The sequence below is a fragment of the Apium graveolens genome, chromosome 4 (assembly GCF_009905375.1).
Source record: "Apium graveolens cultivar Ventura chromosome 4, ASM990537v1, whole genome shotgun sequence".
Lineage (NCBI taxonomy): Eukaryota > Viridiplantae > Streptophyta > Magnoliopsida > Apiales > Apiaceae > Apium > Apium graveolens.
In genome coordinates this window covers 74,157,881-74,177,935 of record NC_133650.1, presented here as the reverse complement: position 1 = coordinate 74,177,935, position 20,055 = coordinate 74,157,881, and positions in this window count along the sequence as shown.

Sequence of the window (20,055 nt, the reverse complement as noted above, 5' to 3'; positions counted from 1 at the left end):
ATTAATTAATTAAGTCATATAATTTAATTAAGAAAATAAATTATATCTGCAAAGATTATTTTATTTATTAAATGAATTAATTCATTAATTAATTCATAATTAATATTAAGGATTTTCAGAATTTAAATTGGATTAAAATCTATTTAAATTCAACAAGACAATCTGATTGTACTAATATGACAATCGGTATGACAATCAATAGTCATACCGAAAGTCATGCTAGTACAAATAATTGTCTTTCCGAAAGTTACACTGGAAGAGGATTGTCTTGCTAGTTCAATCAGATTGTCTTGCTAGTACAAACAATAGTCATACCGAAAGTCTCTCCAGTTCAACAGATTGTCTTGCTAGTACAATTGGATTGTCTCACCTATTGTCACTCAAGTTCATTCAAGTCTGTTGATTAGTTTAAAAAGAAGAGAAGCAGCAGAAGTCATTAAATCATCCAAAATATAACTCAAGAACACAGAAGCAGCCGCCTACAATATTTTATATTCTCTACTAATTTCAAGATCAAATTTGTCACACCCCAACTTAAACAGCAAATTAAATATAACTATTACAACATTTAATAATAAATAAACATACCCAAATCCAAGATCTTACAGTTTAGGGTTTGGAACAGCCCAACACTACCATCTATTACAACTGATTTTAAATATCGAGTCCTCACACAAACTACTATCACTTATTCTACCTGAGCTCGAACATAGGCATCAGCATCACAGGTCTTACAGGCAGTCTGCTTGAATCTAACCATAGCTGCTAGCTGTAATATCAGGGTAAAGCAAGGAGTGAGCCAAATGCTCAACAAGTGCTAAACAATACGATACAAAACATAAATCGAGATATATATTAAAGAATGTCAATGGGAGGACATGACCAATGATAATGAGAGATAAAACTTTGGGTGATGGCATCATTTTGTTGGTATAAAAAAAATCATATCTTAATCAAAATTATTTTATGACGCTACGGATTACTGCCGGTGATCAGCCGCGAAGTAATCCCGAACCTCGATGGGTTCGAAAACATTAATGGGAATCCCTAGGCAACTTTTAAGCCTAATATAAGTGTGGAAAGGACTCGCGTCTCAGTCCAGATCCACTATTCAAAGAAAACATTTATCCCCCTTTGGGACTGAAAAACCACATTTTATTTATTTCAAAAACTGATGCCGATTTATAACAAAATCTCTTTTACAGTAAACATTTTTTTATCAAGGGATTATAGATCAACTCGAAACACGAGAAATATGGTACTAAATCTCAGGGCCATGATTCACAAAACTATACTCTATTAAAGTAACTGAATGGTTTTCATATATCAAAGATTGGACAAGGGGATTTAGTGAGGGTATTGGATATTATAAAGGGTAATGCCAAATTGGGCTTAAAGCAATGGTTTCTCATCAAGGTTCAAGTGCTGGATCATCAAGAAGATAAGCTTCATGAATACTAAGGGTGTTAAGGTATGCAGAAATGATCTTTAACACAGGATATATCAGAATTGTCAAGCTTCAGGATAAGAAAGAGGGGTATCAATCCATGAGGAATCACTTTGATAAGTATCTGGCTTTTAGGGTTCAAGGTAATGTTCTATAGGGGTTCAAGTATCAGGATGAGATATCAATACTTAGGAATCATCAACATGTAAATCAAGAGAATCAACCAAGAGTTATAACTACCCTTTCTTTTATCCTGGCATTCGAATTACTTTAATATACTATCATGATAAGACCACTTTGCAATACGTACTCGAGGGTTCATGGCATTTTTATATAATTCAAAGATAAACATAAGATACGCTTGATTTAATATATCAAATGACACAGGATAGTTACAGCAATGTATGAACTATTAGCAGTAAATATGAAGGACAAGTTGAATCACTTGCCTTGAGAAAGGCTGGTCTGGTCTGACTGGTAGGAGCAACTGGAGCTTCACTCAACCTTTATGGCAAGTTTTCCCTCGTCTCGAGATCCTACATAAATAATAATAATAATCCTCATTATAATATATTCTCACCAACTTAACCTATATACAACCCGAATTTAAACACAGATGGCTTTTAGGCCTATATGCACTTAATTTATATTCACCTTTAATTTATAGTTGCACACGCATAGCCACATAATCACATATCATATATTAATACCAAATAACACCATATACACCATAATGCAACACTAGGCTTGGATGATCTCGATCCCCCAACTTAAGTCACTTGGTCGCTAAACTAGACAAAGTCTTCTAATTTTGGCTTCCTAACTCGATGTGCCTTTACTAAACTATCCAAGACCTATTGACCCTCACTTGTGCCTTTTATTCTACTGACATTATACTATCTTACAACTATGGTGGTCAACCTAAATCTCACTCCTAGGTGTTCTAAAACTATGTGCTAAGTGAAAGTGTTCACTGGTGCAAATTTCAGAATGACATCTATGGTTTCTTGAGTGCATTTTACACCCTTAGGGCATCTCTCCTGACCTAAGGGCATCTCCCAAACTTGATGTGGCTCAAGGGCCTGACTTGGGCCTTCTTGGGCCTGAGCTCAAAGTCCATGGTTCCCCTGTTTTCTAGGGCAGAAAACACCCTAACTTGAATTAACTTGTGACACATGGTTCTAACTCATATCCTATGAACTATGGTTGGAAAAACTTTTTTGACACTCCCTCTAACTAAGGCCCAACAGGGCCTAATGAGGGTCTACCCATGACATGGTCAAATCTCCCTATTTCTAAGTTGCAACAAAACTATCCCCTGCTGGACAGATTTTGTTATTCTACCTGTGCACCTAACCAAATGACATGCAAACCTCCAACCAACACCTAAAACCTTTTATATACTCCCAATACTAACTTCTGGTGGCTTGGGCCTCAAAGTGCACATCAATGACATGGTCAAAACTCACTCTAAACCTCAGGGTACTAAACTGATTTTCTGCAGAAATTATAACTCTCCTTTCTCCAAGGTTTTGACTTAAACTCAACCACCAACAACCCAATACCCAAACCAAGACTTAAACATGGTGATCTACTAAAATAACTCCCTTATACTCAAAATAATCTTGGTGGAGATCATCCTTACCTAAGGTGCAATCATGGCAAAAAAAAAGAAACCATATTTCACAACTCACAAATCATCATGTTTTTGAAACAACAAGTTATGCATTTTATAAAAGATATACACGACTTATTACCATGCATCAAGAAGAATTAATCAATATTAACACATTATTCCTACTGAAATTAAAGCTTACTAATAAAATCTTTCCAAATGATCAAAATCTTATGACATTCTAAGTGAAATCCACATGCATGCATGTCTTCGAGTTTTGCAAGCCAAACAACATGTTTTCTAAATATGTTTTACCAATAAATTTACATGCAAGCCTAGAATGAGCTATATCTAGATGATCACTTAGCATGCAAGGAGTTTCATCAAATTTTTTCTACAAAATTCAAGCCATTATCACATAAACATGCAAAAATTGAACAAAGCAACAAGAATGGTCTCAAGAACTATTCATTCGGCTCCCTTAAGATCATGGCCGAATGAAATGGAAGGGAATGGCCATTTAACATCAAAATTTTCCTTCTCAAGACTTGGAATTTCACCATTCCTTGTAGTCCTCTCAAAAAAAACCTTAAACTCACAAGAATCAAGGTTGTACTTTGAGTTTCAACTAAAACCTTAACATGCAACCTTAAAACTTAAACTTTCTACTCAAAACTCTTTGAAATATATGTGATCATGGTATGGGAAGTAACATTTACTTGTGTAGGAGGTGGGAACTTGATTGAGAAAGAAAGAAAATGGGGAGGGGGGTGGTTTCGGCTGAAAAACCGAGAGTGAGGGGGTAGGAGCCGAGAGTGAGAGAGAGGAGGGAGAGAAGAAAGAGTGTGGTGTGGTTGATGTGTGAAATGATCATGTCTTTTACTTGTTTTATGGTTTTTGTTTTGACAAATGTGAGTGGGAATAGGAATTGACATGACTACCCTTCCACTTATGCTTGGATCATTTTGCATGCAAGGGTAAAGGAGGAATTTGGCTAGAAAAATAAGAGTTAGTGGGGTGGTAATTGTCTCTTTAGCCCTTTTGGATTGAATAGAAAGGATTTGCATGCAAGGACAACTATGAAATTTGCTAATTATAACAATTAACATTTATAAAGATTTATTTTTGTAAAATAAAACACAAGTTCAAAAATTATAAAATTTATACCATAAAAAAATTGGATTTTTAGAAATTTTATAAAACTACTTTTGAAATTTGTGAACAAAATAACTTTTAAAGAGAAATTTATTCAAGGTTTAAAATATTCCTTATAAGTCAAAAATGAAAGAAATAAATAAACTTTTGCTTTGAAAATTCATATACCACATAACGAAAATTTAAGACGCAGAGTTCTCATTCACACAAGCATACAATAGTTGCATATATTGGCATTCGGCTTTTAAAGTTGTACTAAATTTACAATTAATATTACACAGAAATGTCGGTTGTAACAAAATTTCTAGTTTGTAAAGTTAAATCCAAACCACTAGAAATCTTTATCTTGTTCTTGTGTAACAATCTAGTGGATCAAAATCCCTAGAACTTAATCTCAAATCGCGTTTAGCATTTGATTCTAATTATTACAAAAATAGAAAAAGTTCATGTCAAATTTATTCTAGATTTGTGATAATTAATTTGAGATAAATCCATTGTAATCGATACAGTTGTTGTAACACCTTTCAAGTTTAATAATATTTTTATTTAACTTGAATTTTATTTCATTTTTTTATTCCGCACTAAATTCGATTATTCGGTATAGTTTGTATTCAACCCCCCTTCTACAAACACATTGGGACCTAACAAGAAGTTTGGGGTCCACAACACACACACACATCATATATAAACCTGTTAATGAAATAATATGTATGTAATGACCCTACTTACCATATCCACAGATCGTAATAGTTTAAAGTATGCCCACAAGCCACAACCTTATTTATATTTCAACGTACCAAATCCTAGTTTACTTATCTTACAACTGAAGTAAACTTTATTACAAACTATGAACACAAACTAAGGCAAACATCATCTGCTAGCTTATTCCATTTCAACCTGAAAACCTAGCTCACACGCATGTCTGGGGATCCTCGCTACCACCAATTTCTTTTTTAACTGGAAAAGAACATAAACAGATTTGCAAGAGTGACATAACTAGCTCAGCAAGTCATAATGACAACACTGAGATTAAACAATGATCGATGGAAATAATATAAGGAATTAAGTTTTCTGATAAGCAATGATTAGAATTGGAAATTCACTTTCATTTTTAAAAACTAAGGTTAGGCTGCTGATCAGTCATGCACTAACCCCGAGTAAGGCTTACAACTTTGCTCTTTATACTGGATCCAAGGCAGACATTGGCCTATCATGACCACGAATCTAGTCCGACCATGAATCTGGTCCATATTTAAAAACAATCCAATTCTATAATAACAACACGATAAATAATGTAAATTGATAAGCTGAAGCATAAACAACATTTATCATTAAGCATAGGGTGACTCGTAATACCATGAAGGTATAACAAGGTAATCATAAAGATTTGCTTTCAATCAAGGAAAGAATTAGAAAGTAGAAGACCAAGGGTTCAATGGTTACAAGGATTGGTCTTCTGTTATACAAGGCATAAAGGTTCGTATGTTAAGCAATTCCATATCAAGGATCGGTATGTGGTATATATGTATTTGTGGAGTAGTATCGTATATGTGAGGTTCGTATACGATAATTCAACAACCAATGGTTTACAAAGAATAAGGCTTATGGCTCAAGATTAATAACAATAATCAGGGTTGAGGGTTAAGTACTTCAAAGCACTTTCAATATAAAAAAGAATTATTCGGAATATTTAACAACATATATAAAGAAAATTCGGAAATACTTGCATTATACTACAAGGAAGAGCAGAAACACTTGCCTTATCAATCCTCTTTTACTTTATTTACACTCATCAATTGGTTCTCACTCACTGACCACTTGCTTTCCCTTTCTAAGTCTCGCTTCCTCTGTTAGACATCACATGCATTTATCAGTACATATTCTCATAACGTTCTATTCGTTACAAGCTTCTATCTACCCTTCGTTTTACCCAAAACCGACTTACGGATTGAAATTTAGGAATAAAACCATCAAACAATACACATACAATCATATTATACATCAATCTGATCATATATAGTACATAACACATAAGATATTCGGTTAAAATTATTATTCAAAGAAGATTCAGGGTTAAAATGATTTTCCAGATATTTAATACGAATTTTTGAATATTTTTCAGAATTAAAACGGGTCGACAAATCATTTTATAATTAAATAATAGGGTTCGAACACCCGAATCTGACTTTAAAATCATTTAATAATAATTATCGAGCTTTGAAAATAATTTAAAATGATATTTTAAAGCTAGAAACTATTTTTCGGAATTTTTAAATCAAAAGAAATACTTAAATCTAATTAAATAATCAATTTAAACTAATTAATAACTAATTAAATTAATTAATTAATTAATATTTAAATTAATTGACTAATTAAATAATTAATTATTAACTAGAATTAATGAATTAATTAATTCAGATTTATTTCTGAATTTATAAATAATAAAAATAAATTTTAGAATTAAATTAATAATTAAAATTAATTTTAAAATAAAAGAAATAGATTTTTGATTTATTTTTAAAACAAAAATCCAGAAACAAGTTTTCAAAAACCGATTAAGTTTTTACATATCAAAACCGGGTCTTCTAATTGGATAAACGGGTCGGGAAGAAACCCAGAACCCGGCCGGAACGATCTGTAGAATCCGGTGGCTGGAGAGTTTTCCGGCAGGTCTCCGACATCGACAAAAACATGATCTTTTGGCCTATTTATGGTGTGATTTGCATTCTATATTATTTCATTAATTTATTAGTATCATAAAACACAACAAACAACGATCCCAATGCAAAATCTGGCAAAAATTGCCATAAAATTGATGAACTCGAGGTTTTCCGGCGAAGCGATCCAGGCTTCCAACATCAAAAGTACTTACATGAATCGAGTTATTCTAAGAAGATATATAAGCTGGTATAACTCAATCAAACCCAGAATCAACGAATCAAAAGTTCCCAAATTCGATTAAGAACATTCATAGTTTTAAAACCCTAATTTCATTAATCCGAAGATCAAACACAATTTTCTACATGTTATTGAACTCCAAATACATCATATGATATACCAAAATGATCAGGATAAAATTATCTACAAGATTCAAGGATCAAATCAACAACATCAAAATTAAAATTTCATATTTTAATCATTAATTAATTCAAATTAAAATAATTAAATAGAAAAATGACCATGAATTCTGCACTGAAATGGATAGTTGATTCTGATAGAACTTTTCGAGAGCTTCGATTCGTTATATGGCACGCTTGATTCCGAGTTCGGTAACGCTTTCGTTTTTAAGTTCGATTCTCAAGAATACGACGGGTTTTCGGGTTTTTCTTTGTAAATTCTCGGTTTTTACTGTTTTATTATGATTATACGAATAAAATGAAATAAAAAAAAGGCTATTCATATTTATAGAATATTAATACCTGTTAGACCGTATGGGATCGAAAAATAAGTTACTTAGCCGCTAAGTAACTGCAAAAACGATCTGATTTGATACCTGTTTTGGATAAATATCAAAACTGGGCTTCTTATAAAACACTTTATATAAAAATAATATAATAATATCTCGTCTTTCGAGAATACGGGTTTTATTGATCTGTAAAAATGATTATTGTATCGAAAATTTTGCGTCGGGACGCGTACAGGTCAAACCGTACTCTTGATCGAAAAAGTCAAAACACAAAAAATGTCCGGAATAATCAGATTAGGTTAGGAAGGAGTTTTCCGAAGAGTTTCAGGTTGTAAAACCGCAAAAATGGTTGAAGTTAGATTGTAACACCCCCAAATCCGGGGTCGGGAATCCGGGTTGTCACGAGTTCCATTTCCCTTAATAACACCCAATCTTAATAAACAAATAACTACTCTGTACTGTGACCCCACAATAAACACACACACCACAAGTTATAGTCTCAGAGATGAATATCCAAAAGTAACACGAATCATTTTATTCCAAAATTATATGCCATTACACCTTAAAAGGGTTTCTGAATAGATTTACATTTCTTTGCCATTATTACAATTCATAAATATACATAATCTGGTACATCAAAAGTTGAAAGCCTAGCCTATTGGTAGCTCCTACCTCAGCTACGGCGGCATCAACGCCTATAGGAAACTGCGGAACATTTCCTATCCGCTCGCGAATCGGGAGCTTGGTCCTGTTCATCTTTTCTATCTGTTGTTGTGTGATGAAAGAAGAAAGCAAGGGTGAGCAGCAAGCCCACCAAAATAATATGTATAATGATTAACAATATATGAGCCTTCTCATAGTACTCATGAAAGTCTTGGTCAAAAGAAATGAACCAAGTTTGATATCTTAATGCGATGAAGTCGCAAAATATTCAGCATATATACATATATACTTTTCAAAATCTTGGAAGTCCTCTTCCATGTATAATATACACAAAGTTCCAGTTTATAACTGTATAAAAAATATCTTTGCAAGGTGATCTCATATATCTAACCTTGTCTCAACATTTTTCTGAAAGTCTTTGATATGCATAAGATAATCATTTACTAGATATAAGTTTAAAAGATGAAGTTACAAGATACTCCAATATACTTATATCTTTTCCGAATACTACTTGAACTACCACCGTTCAAGTTATAATTAGTTTCAAAAGTTCATCACACTGATGAGACTACAAGATAAGACTTGAATAGATTCAATCTTTGAAATATTTTGAAGGAAATGAAGTTATGATATACTTCATTAAGTCTCGATATATATATACACCTATATATATACATACGTTTCCTGAAAACCTCTGTCATGTAAAGTATGAACAGAATTGCAATATCCAATAAATTTGGAAAGGAAAGAATTTTGGCATAAACCTGATATCTTGCTGATCAGGCAAAGATACCAATAAGTAACCTTTTCTACTAGTAGATGGACGAATTCCCCACTGGTCATCACCCTGGTCGCAATAGGACCTTATGCTGGACTGCCACTCAGCCACTTATGCATTTGATGGACTTCCACTGAGCCACTTACACTATCATGGACGCCCACTGAGCCCATATTGCTTATGCCGACTCGATAGATGGACTTACACCACAGAGCCGGATCTCTCAGGTTTTGAGTGAGTATTTAAATCCCCTTTAAAAGGAAGATCTTAAATATAAAAATGAGTTTTGGGATCCGCTCTAACTTTTAAAAATCATTTTGAAGACTCGAAAACACTTTAAAGAGTGTTTGGAGTAATGCTGATTTAATGAAGTAAATCAGTCCCAATATATTTAGAAAATATCTGAATATTATTATTTAAATAATATTCCCATAAAGAATAATCTTTATACAAATAATTGAAGTAGAAGTTGTAAGACTTATACTTGAAATGAGTATTAAATAACCAAAGATATACTTATACGAAAGTACTATCTTTATTTGAATAATCGAAAATAAGTTTGATTATCGAAACATCATTCTTTAATAGAATAAAGAATATTATTAAATAATAAGCGGAGTCATAATACCTCGAATGAATATTATAAATAATATTCATTAAATAAAATAACGGAGTCATACATCCTCAAATGAATATTCAATTAATAATCATTAATAATATAACTGAGTCATAAGCCCTCGAATGAATATTCGAAATAATATTCAATAATAAAATAAAGGAGTCATAAGTCCTCGGATGAATATTCGAAATAATATTCAATAATAAAATAAAGGAGTCATAAGTCCTCGGATGAATATTCGAAATAATATTCAATAATAAAATAAAGTTAAAGTTATCGAATAAACCTTATTCGATTAATAGTTTTGAAAACTATAACCATATATATATAAAAATATATATATTATACTCGGGAACATCGACTCCCGGTTTAGAAATATGTTCACCTTTTGATCCCCTATACTAAGGGTAAACTCAATACCGCTTATCTCTAGCATAGGTATTATGCAACTGTAAGCATTTTAACCAACACATATATAATCCAAGAATATGAAACAGGCATGCATATATACCATATCACATGCTACAATATATCGCAAGAATTTGCTAATAACAAATATGCATTTATCGCAAGATCATGCATATACACATATACATCACAACAACAGTATAACGGGTAGAAAACTTGCCTGAGCGACTGGGGGTGATTAATGGCTTGGGACGAGTCTGGTAACCTATAAACAACATGTGAGTTGGAATTAAACCAAAGTCACTTGTAAATCTATACTTTAATCAACTTAGACTATAACGCTCGTTTTGCGCTCACTGATTCTCTTAAGTCACTCGAGTACCCTCGGCTCCACCATTTTTAATAAATTAACCATTACGAGTTTTAAGGCGATTCTTTCGCGAGTGTCTTACCAACTGCCTAACACACTTACCATAATTGTTTCATACATTAATTAACCATTTTTGGTCTTTAACCTATGTTTCAAAGTAAGGCGAGGGGTAATGATTCGTTCGCGAAATGTCGTTAATTAAAACGGCCGTTTCTCCTAAACCGTACATCGGAATCAAACGAACCACATATCTAAACGAAGCTCGTAACATGAACTATCTAAACATGGCAATGGTCAAAATCTAGCAGTGAGTTCAAGGGTTCTGATGTTAAGAACAAAAACAGTCTACGGTAAATCGGGCATTACGACGGCTATGTTTACGCGATTACCCAATTTTAAACCACTCCAAATCATCTCACAATCAACCCACAATCACAACCCAATCAAAACTCCATCCATAATTTATCATAACAGCCCCAAAAACTCAACATTTACAATTTATACTATTCTTTATCATGAATTTAAACTACACTTAAGTTCATTAATCAACAACCAAGATTTACAACTCCAAAAACATCCCAAAACCAACTAATCTCTACATACAAAACCATCAAGCCTCTCATGAACTAGAATACTCATATTATGCTCTTAACATTCAATAAAAAAGCTTGGTTAAGAGATTATACCTTCCTTGAAGCTTCTTAACACAACACAAGAGCTTTGAATGCCTAAAGAACCTTGATCCTTGCTTGTATAACCTTAAACTTTCATAAAAATTCAAGAAAACTAAAGTTATTTTTTGAAAGTTACTATTCACCATCTTCTTCCTTGAATTAATGGAAGAGATTGTGAAGGAATTAGAAGCTTAAACTTATAGGACATCCATATCTATGTACAAGGAACCTTAGATAATTACCTTGTAATTTAACAATGCTTGGAACTTGATTTTTGATTTTTCTTCCTTTGAAAAGAAGAAAAAGCCGAGAGCAATGTTGAAGAAATGAAAAATTTTGTGTTTTCTTTGATTTGTTTTGGCTAGCTAGGTTGTTTTGGTTTTGTTTTTGGTTAATTACCTTTCTAACCTTGAACTTTGTGTGGTTTACAATCATCCAACAATTCCTTCCCTTTTGTCATGCTTATGTCACCTTGCACATGTCATAATGCTTCCACTTGTCCACACCTTGTGATTTGATGATGTCACAATCCTTGGCTTCTTGTACAAGCTTGTCTCTTGGTCACTTATTTATTTTACGGTTCGCTTATCTTTCGTTCTCGTTTATCGTTTGGGAGATCATATCCGGGATCTTATTACTTGGGTTCCCTTAACCTTTCACAATACATTATATTCCTTTTATGATCCTCTCTTATAATCCTTTAATTTAAATCCTTTTTATCCTGTTACCTTATACTCAATTCTTTCCGTATCTAGTGGATTTTCGGGAAAAATCAAAGTGTTTGGAATTGGATTCTGACGATCTTTACATACACTTATATACCATATAGAGTACTAATAAAATCTTAGAATATCCATAACAGAACCCCTATATAGTGTGGCATGAAAAGTTTTCTCATTCAGCATAATTTGCAAAATCACTATTCATAAGGGTTTCAAAAATTTCCAAAAATTGGGGTTATTACAGTCTCCCCTCCTTAAAAGGATTCCGTCCCGGAATCAGATAGAAAATGAATAGGGATACTCTCTTAGTATTGCACTTTCTAACTCTCGAGTAAATTTTCCAACATTGTGGTCCTACCACTAACTCTGCCTAGTTTAATAACCCTTCTCCTAAGCACTTGTTCCTTTTCACTCTCTAACCCTTCCTGGTTGCTCCATATAGGTTACGTCGGGTTGCGTGTCTATGTGCTCATATGCCCCTATTTGTCTGGCATCCGAATTACACTTTCTTAACATTGATACGTGGAACACGTTATGAACTTGCTACATATTCGGGGGTAGGGCTAGCTCATATTCTATCTTCCCAATACATCTTAATATATCCAAGGGTCCAACAATTCGTGGACTTAGCTTCCCTTTCTTTCCGAACCTCATCCTTCCTTTCCAAGGGAATACCTATAACAACACTAGGTCCCCTACTTCCTATTCCTTGTCCTTTCGTGTCAAATCAACATACTTCGTGTTCCCATCTTGGGCTACTACCAGCCGTCATCTGATTAAAATCTATTATATCCTTGATCATTTGGACTACTGCGGGTCCGAGCATCTTACGCTCTACAACTTCATCCTAACATAAGGGAGATCGACATTGTCTTCCCTCAAGGATCTCATAAGGCGATATCTCAATACTGACATATGATCTATTATCGTAAGAAAACTCAATCCGTGTTAAGTGATCATTCTAAATTCTTTCAAGTCTATTGCACAGACTCTTATTATAGCTTTTAACATTAGAGCTTTTACTTCTCAATACCCATTCTTTTCCAGTTCGTAATCGCTACTACCTTCCGTTCCTAATATTATACTGGTTATACTTTTGCTCGTTAGCATTCTATAACCTTTTAATAACCACGTCAACCTTAGTATCACTAACGCGTTAGAATCGGAATACCACCATACTTGGTACCACTTCCTTTCTAGCTGCCTCCATCTTCGAAAGCTTGATCCATCATATAGAAGTAAAAGAATTCATTGAGAGATCACTATGATCATGAACACTTGTTACATTGCATAGTTAGTACAGAAGGTGGCCAGCCTTTAGTACTTGATAAGCAATTAAACAATAGTTGGTATCCTACTCGGCTTCTATCACACAGATAGATAGTCATTCGGCAATACCTCCCCTTCTGGAAGGGTTGTTCTTCTCAGTTTATATGAAATGAAAAGAAGAGAAAAGAACGAATTGAAGAGAATTGTATATATGAAAAAAAATATACTGCCACAAAATATCTGGCTTGGAACCTACCTCTGAACTATAGAGGTTTGTCATAGGAGAATAAAACATATGTGTATATATATCAAGTATTATCGCATCGCATTTCACATGCCTAAATATTTTTGCTATTCCGTCCATCGTTCTATGGACCCATGCTCTTCCTCGAGCTTATACACAATCACCTTTGAAACTCCCTCGATATCGAAAATCGAATCTGGTATCTCATTCTAGACATCATTGTTACTAGAATTCTATGCTTGCACCGCAACCTTCCTCATATAGTAATACGACTCTCTTTTCATAAGAGGGAATAAATATTCAATAGGTAGATACTCTACTTAATCAGTCTATCAATGATAACTTATACACTACCACGACTAGATTAGTGGTACTCAATCTCAACATCCATTCCAATACAACTCTCACGGTTGTAATCAACTCATTACTCGCAGAATCATTGCTGCATTACTATGGTCCACCACTGACCTACTGTCGTCATTCACTTTCCATGAAATCTTAATATCTAACCATACGGAGTCCATACATGTCGTATAGAATACTTCTAAGGAGTTAACATAATCACCAATCATGATTCATGAAGAACACTCCTGATCCTGACATACATACATGACATGAAGCAGATAAAATTGCAGAAGAGTTTCAATCAAAGCAACGATAGCAGGTTAATACCATTCTTAATCGTATGCCTTAAATAGAAGACTTAACTCAAGGTTTCGTCTAGTCCTTTTTGAAACATGGTCCTGGCTTATCTCAAGATAGTATCTTCTGAGATAGATAGCCCGCTCATGGCGATTACACGAATTAAACCTCTACCAACTACTATTACGGTTGGGTATTGCACAGTCATCAGAAGGAATGTCAATCTTCCAAACCATAATACAACCTTCACGGCTTTAATCCTTATTACTGTATTCCTCTGGCACAAGCTCCTATAATTATCCTCTTACCTTTAAAGTGTCGACCACCTCTTTGGCCTTTCCTGATAGTAAAATTTCCTTACAGTCAATGTCATTTTAACCACCTCCAAATAAATTTTCTATCTCATTTCAATCACTGCTTATGTGAAGATGTCTTCCTTAAAATCTGCTGAGTAAAAAAAAATCACCATTTTTCCATAAGTTATTGCCTCAGTCTTTAGAGGTTAATCACTGTCACGACTGACTCCCAATCATACTTAGAACATCTTTAATCTTAGGTCCTAATTTCCCTGAACAATTTCGACCTTTACTGGTTCGATCCATAATTTCTCGTGGTTTAACACGTGCCCCACTTGGCATCATTGTAATTACGTCATATTTCCTTTATCAACATTTCTATTCTTGAGAATTTTGAATATTACCTTTCTTTCTTGTAAAACCTTTTAGGTTATCCTTGAATCGTCCCTCCTGTATTCCCTAGATACAGGGCATATCAAGATACCATTTATTAATACCAGAATCATTGTCTATATACTTCTGAAAAATTTCTCCACTGATTCTTAAAGGTTGTTATTACCTTAATCCTTTCCAATTCATACTGTCAAACTCATACTATCCCTATTAAGGGTGAAATGCCAACCTTTATGCATTCCCCTGGGATTCATTTTAAGTTACCGATGTTCTATCCTTAATTCCACCTTTAGAAAAAGTACATGCATCCTTCCATGGATAAATCAAGTCATATATCCCTGATGAGGGTGTCTTATTCGATCATTCCTACCTCGATAGTATATGCCTAATTTTACAATAACATTTGTATTCCAAATGAGGTCAATCAATATGGCCTCCAAAAGATAACAACGGTTATCCGCTTGTCTTGCCTAATTTGATAACGATAACAAGGATGTTCTGAAAGATATTGGTCGTGTTCAACGTGAACCTCTTCTTAATAATTCCTTATTTACTTTTGTTGTTTACCTCAATAGTCACCTCAATGTTGGGATATCTTTCATACCTGGCGTCTCCCTTTCGGGGTATCAAGCCACCGGTCTTATACTTCACATTCTTGAAGGTCACTTCCTTCATCCAATTTTCCTAATTTCTTACTTCCTTGTCTCCTCAGTCTATCCGCGTCTCATTATTTATCCTTCGAACTATTTCAAGGTTTCCTCGAATCCTCCCAAATTACAGGGGATAAAATATATGTATCTCTTATTCCTTCGATCATCACATTAACTCATGGTGAATCACCCTCATCCTGACGATTACATACTTTTCTATTTCTATTGCTACGAGTCTTTAGGGTTTCCTCATACCCAACTCCCTTATCATACCTCAAACTCTATTGCCTTTATATTCATTTCCACTTCAGTTTCTTTTTATTTTCCTTTCTCTTATCATTATTTCACGAACCAACACCACATAAGCATTGATTTCAAACATCCCGTCATTCTGGATTCGTGTCCTCAGAACGAATCTTGACAACTTTTACAACTTAGATTCATAATTCATCATACTCGTCTGCCTTTGTTCTGGCTCTAAAGCTTTTACACTATCTCCATAACCTTGGGAAGTACTTTCCTGAAAACAATTGACTGAACTTAAATCAGTTTATTATAATCTCTTGCTCCGTGCCTTCCTTGGCCTTTCACCAGCGGGTGGTCTCTCTCTTAGGAGGGTAAGTGACAAAAACAGTCTTTTGTGGTTCGTCAATCATTTAGAATCTCAATTGATTCCTCTATTTCCTTTAGCCAGGCCCTTGCCTCGGCTGGGCCAGCTTGTTCCTTGGAACTCTGAGAGCTTAGAGACTTAAAGGTCTTGAAAGAATTTTTCACCGCACTGTCTCCTCAAGGTGGTGGTTGGGGATAATAGTCTAAGTTCTTTTTAGACAGGTCCATGAATTGCCCCATAGGAGTACCGTCCTGGTTCTCCCTATCTTGCTCGACTTCTGTTTTCTCAGTATGAAATGTTTTCTCATCCTCCCCATAATCGGGGTCATCCTACATATTTTAAATCCTCATTTTCCACTTCATTATGTTATGGGTTCCTTCTATCTTGATGGCGACCTCCCTGACTATCACGTTCAGGGTTTGCTCTAAATCTTATTCCTCAAACTAGCTTTCATCTAAGATTTCATCTTTAAGCTCTTGAACGTTTGGAACTCAAATTCTATAGGAATACCTCATTATTCCCTTATCATTTTTCTCGGTATTAATCTTTTATCTAATTGTTGGCTCTCTGCCTTCATTCATCACTTTTTCTGGCACAATATGTTCTTTTCCGATAATTCGGACTGTATTGCAATCTCAAACATCTTTTCGGTACCGGCTCCGGTTACCTTCACTTCTATTTCCATTTTCTCAAAATCTCTTGTAAACTCTCTCAAAGACATTATCATCTTGAGTCTCTCCTTTTTACTAAGGGCATCAGCCACCACATTGGCTTTCCCCGAATGATAAAGAATCTCATAATCGTAATCCTTGACTAGCTCTAACCACCTCATTTGGCGCATGTTGAGCTCTTTTCTGTGTGAAAATGTACTAGAGCACTTATGGCTTAGGTAATTCTCGCACTTCTCTCCATACAAGTAGTGCCTCCAATCTTTAGGGCAAAACTATTGCTATGAGCCCAAGCTCATAGATGGGGATATCGAATTTTATATTCCCTTAATTTTCTTGACGCGTACGCGAGTACCTTGTTGTGTTGTATAAGAGCACCCTAATTCCTTATGTGAAGCGTCAATACAAACCACAAAATCTCCTTTTTCCATCCGGCAATGCCAACATAGGGGCCATCACCAATCTTTGCTTCAGTTCTTGAAAGTTGTTCTCGTATTTCTCTGTCCATTCGAACTTCTCAGTCTTACGAGTAAGCCGCGTTAAAGGGGCTACTATCCTTAGGAACTCGAACAAACCTCTGGTAGTGACCGACCAATCCTACCTCTGGTAGTCGACCTAACCATGGTCATCAATTCATCAGTGGTCCTTTATTCATTCTTGTCAGGATCCTCCATGGGATCCTCCTCAGCAACTATCCCTTCTAGGACCACATCCTCAACCGCTACATCCTCAATATTAATATCATCCGGTCCCCCATTAGGGTGTTCCATTGGATCCACAATCCGATCCCCAATCAGTAATAAAACATCATCGCGTTGTTGCTCCTCAACCTCAGGGTTCGGAGTCCCACTACTATATACGATAACGAACTACGCTTCTATCACGATATTTATAAGGGTTCCCATAAGGGTTTTAACTGTCAGTACTACGTTAGGTAGCCCGACTATGAACTTGGCAAGAGTTCTTATTATCTTAGTGAACTTATTATCTTAACATCACATCATCTCTGAGGTTTATAACGCTTAGCTCTGATACCATTTCTGTAAAACCCCCAAATCCGGGGTCGGGAATCCGGGTTGTCACGAGTTCCATTTCCCTTAATAACACCCAATCTTAATAAACAATCAACTACTCTGTACTGTGACCCCACAATAAACACACACACCACAAGTTATAGTCTCAGAGATGAATATCCAAAAGTAACACGAATCATTTTATTCCAAAATTATATGCCATTACACCTTAAAAGGGTTTCTGAATAGATTTACATTTCTTTGCCATTATTACAATTCATAAATATACATAATCTGGTACATCAAAAGTTGAAAGCCTAGCCTATTGGTAGCTCCTACCTCAGCTACGGCGGCATCAACGCCTATAGGAAACTGCGGAACATTTCCTATCCGCTCGCGAATCGGGAGCTTGGTCCTGTTCATCTTTTCTATCTGTTGTTGTGTGATGAAAGAAGAAAGCAAGGGTGAGCAGCAAGCCCACCAAAATAATATGTATAATGATTAACAATATATGAGCCTTCTCATAGTACTCATGAAAGTCTTGGTCAAAAGAAATGAACCAAGTTTGATATCTTAATGCGATGAAGTCGTAAAATATTCAGCATATATACATATATACTTTTCAAAATCTTGGAAGTCCTCTTCCATGTATAATATACACAAAGTTCCAGTTTATAACTGTATAAAAAATATCATTGTAAGGTGATCTCATATATCTAACCTTGTCTCAACGTTTTTCTAAAAGTCTTTGATATGCATAAGATAATCATTTACTAGATATAAGTTTAAAAGATGAAGTTACAAGATACTCCAATATACTTATATCTTTTCCGAATACTACTTGAACTACCACCGTTCAAGTTATAATTAGTTTCAAAAGTTCATCACACTGATGAGACTACAAGATAAGACTTGAATAGATTCAATCTTTGAAATATTTTGAAGGAAATGAAGTTATGATATACTTCATTAAGTCCCGATATATATATACACCTATATATATACATACGTTTCCTGAAAACCTCTGTCATGTAAAGTATGAACAGAATTGCAATATCCAATAAATTTGGAAAGGAAAGAATTTTGGCATAAACCTGATATCTTGCTGATCAGGCAAAGATACCAATAAGTAACCTTTTCTACTAGTAGATGGACGAATTCCCCACTGGTCATCACCCTGGTCGCAATAGGACCTTATGCTGGACTGCCACTCAGCCACTTATGCATTTGATGGACTCCCACTGAGCCACTTACACTATCATGGACGCCCACTGAGCCCATATTGCTTATGCCGACTCGATAGATGGACTTACTTCCCGAACGTTGGGTAAGTAATCAATTCATTTACCAAAACAGCAACCTCGTTGCGAATATAAAATACACCACAGAGCCGGATCCCTCAGGTTTTGAGCGAGTATTTAAATCCCCTTTAAAAGGAAGATCTTAAATATAAAAATGAGTTTTGGGATCCGCTCTAACTTTTAAAAATCATTTTGAAGACTCGAAAATACTTTAAAGAGTGTTTGGAGTAATGCTGATTTAATGAAGTAAATCAGTCCCAATATATTTAGAAAATATCTGAATATTATTATTTAAATAATATTCCCATAAAGAATAATCTTTATACAAATAATTGAAGTAGAAGTTGTAAGACTTATACTTGAAATGAGTATTAAATAACCAAAGATATACTTATACGAAAGTACTATCTTTATTTGAATAATCGAAAATAAGTTTGATTATCGAAACATCATTCTTTAATAGAATAAAGAATATTATTAAATAATAAGCGGAGTCATAATACCTCGAATGAATATTATAAATAATATTCATTAAATAAAATAATGGAGTCATACATCCTCAAATGAATATTCAATTAATAATCATTAATAATATAACTGAGTCATAAGCCCTCGAATGAATATTCGAAATAATATTCAATAATAAAATAAAGGAGTCATAAGTCCTCGGATGAATATTCGAAATAATATTCAATAATAAAATAAAGGAGTCATAAGTCCTCGGATGAATATTCGAAATAATATTCAATAATAAAATAAAGGAGTCATAAGTCCTCGGATGAATATTCGAAATAATATTCAATAATAAAATAAAGTTAAAGTTATCGAATAAACCTTATTCGATTAATAGTTTTGAAAACTATAACCATATATATATAAAAGTATATATATTATACTCGGGAACATCGACTCCCGGTTTAGAAATATGTTCACCTTTTGATCCCCTATACTAAGGGTAAACTCAATACCGCTTATCTCTAGCATAGGTATTATGCAACTGTAAGCATTTTAACCAACACATATATAATCCAAGAATATGAAACAGGCATGCATATATACCATATCACATGCTACAATATATCGCAAGAATTTGCTAATAACAAATATGCATT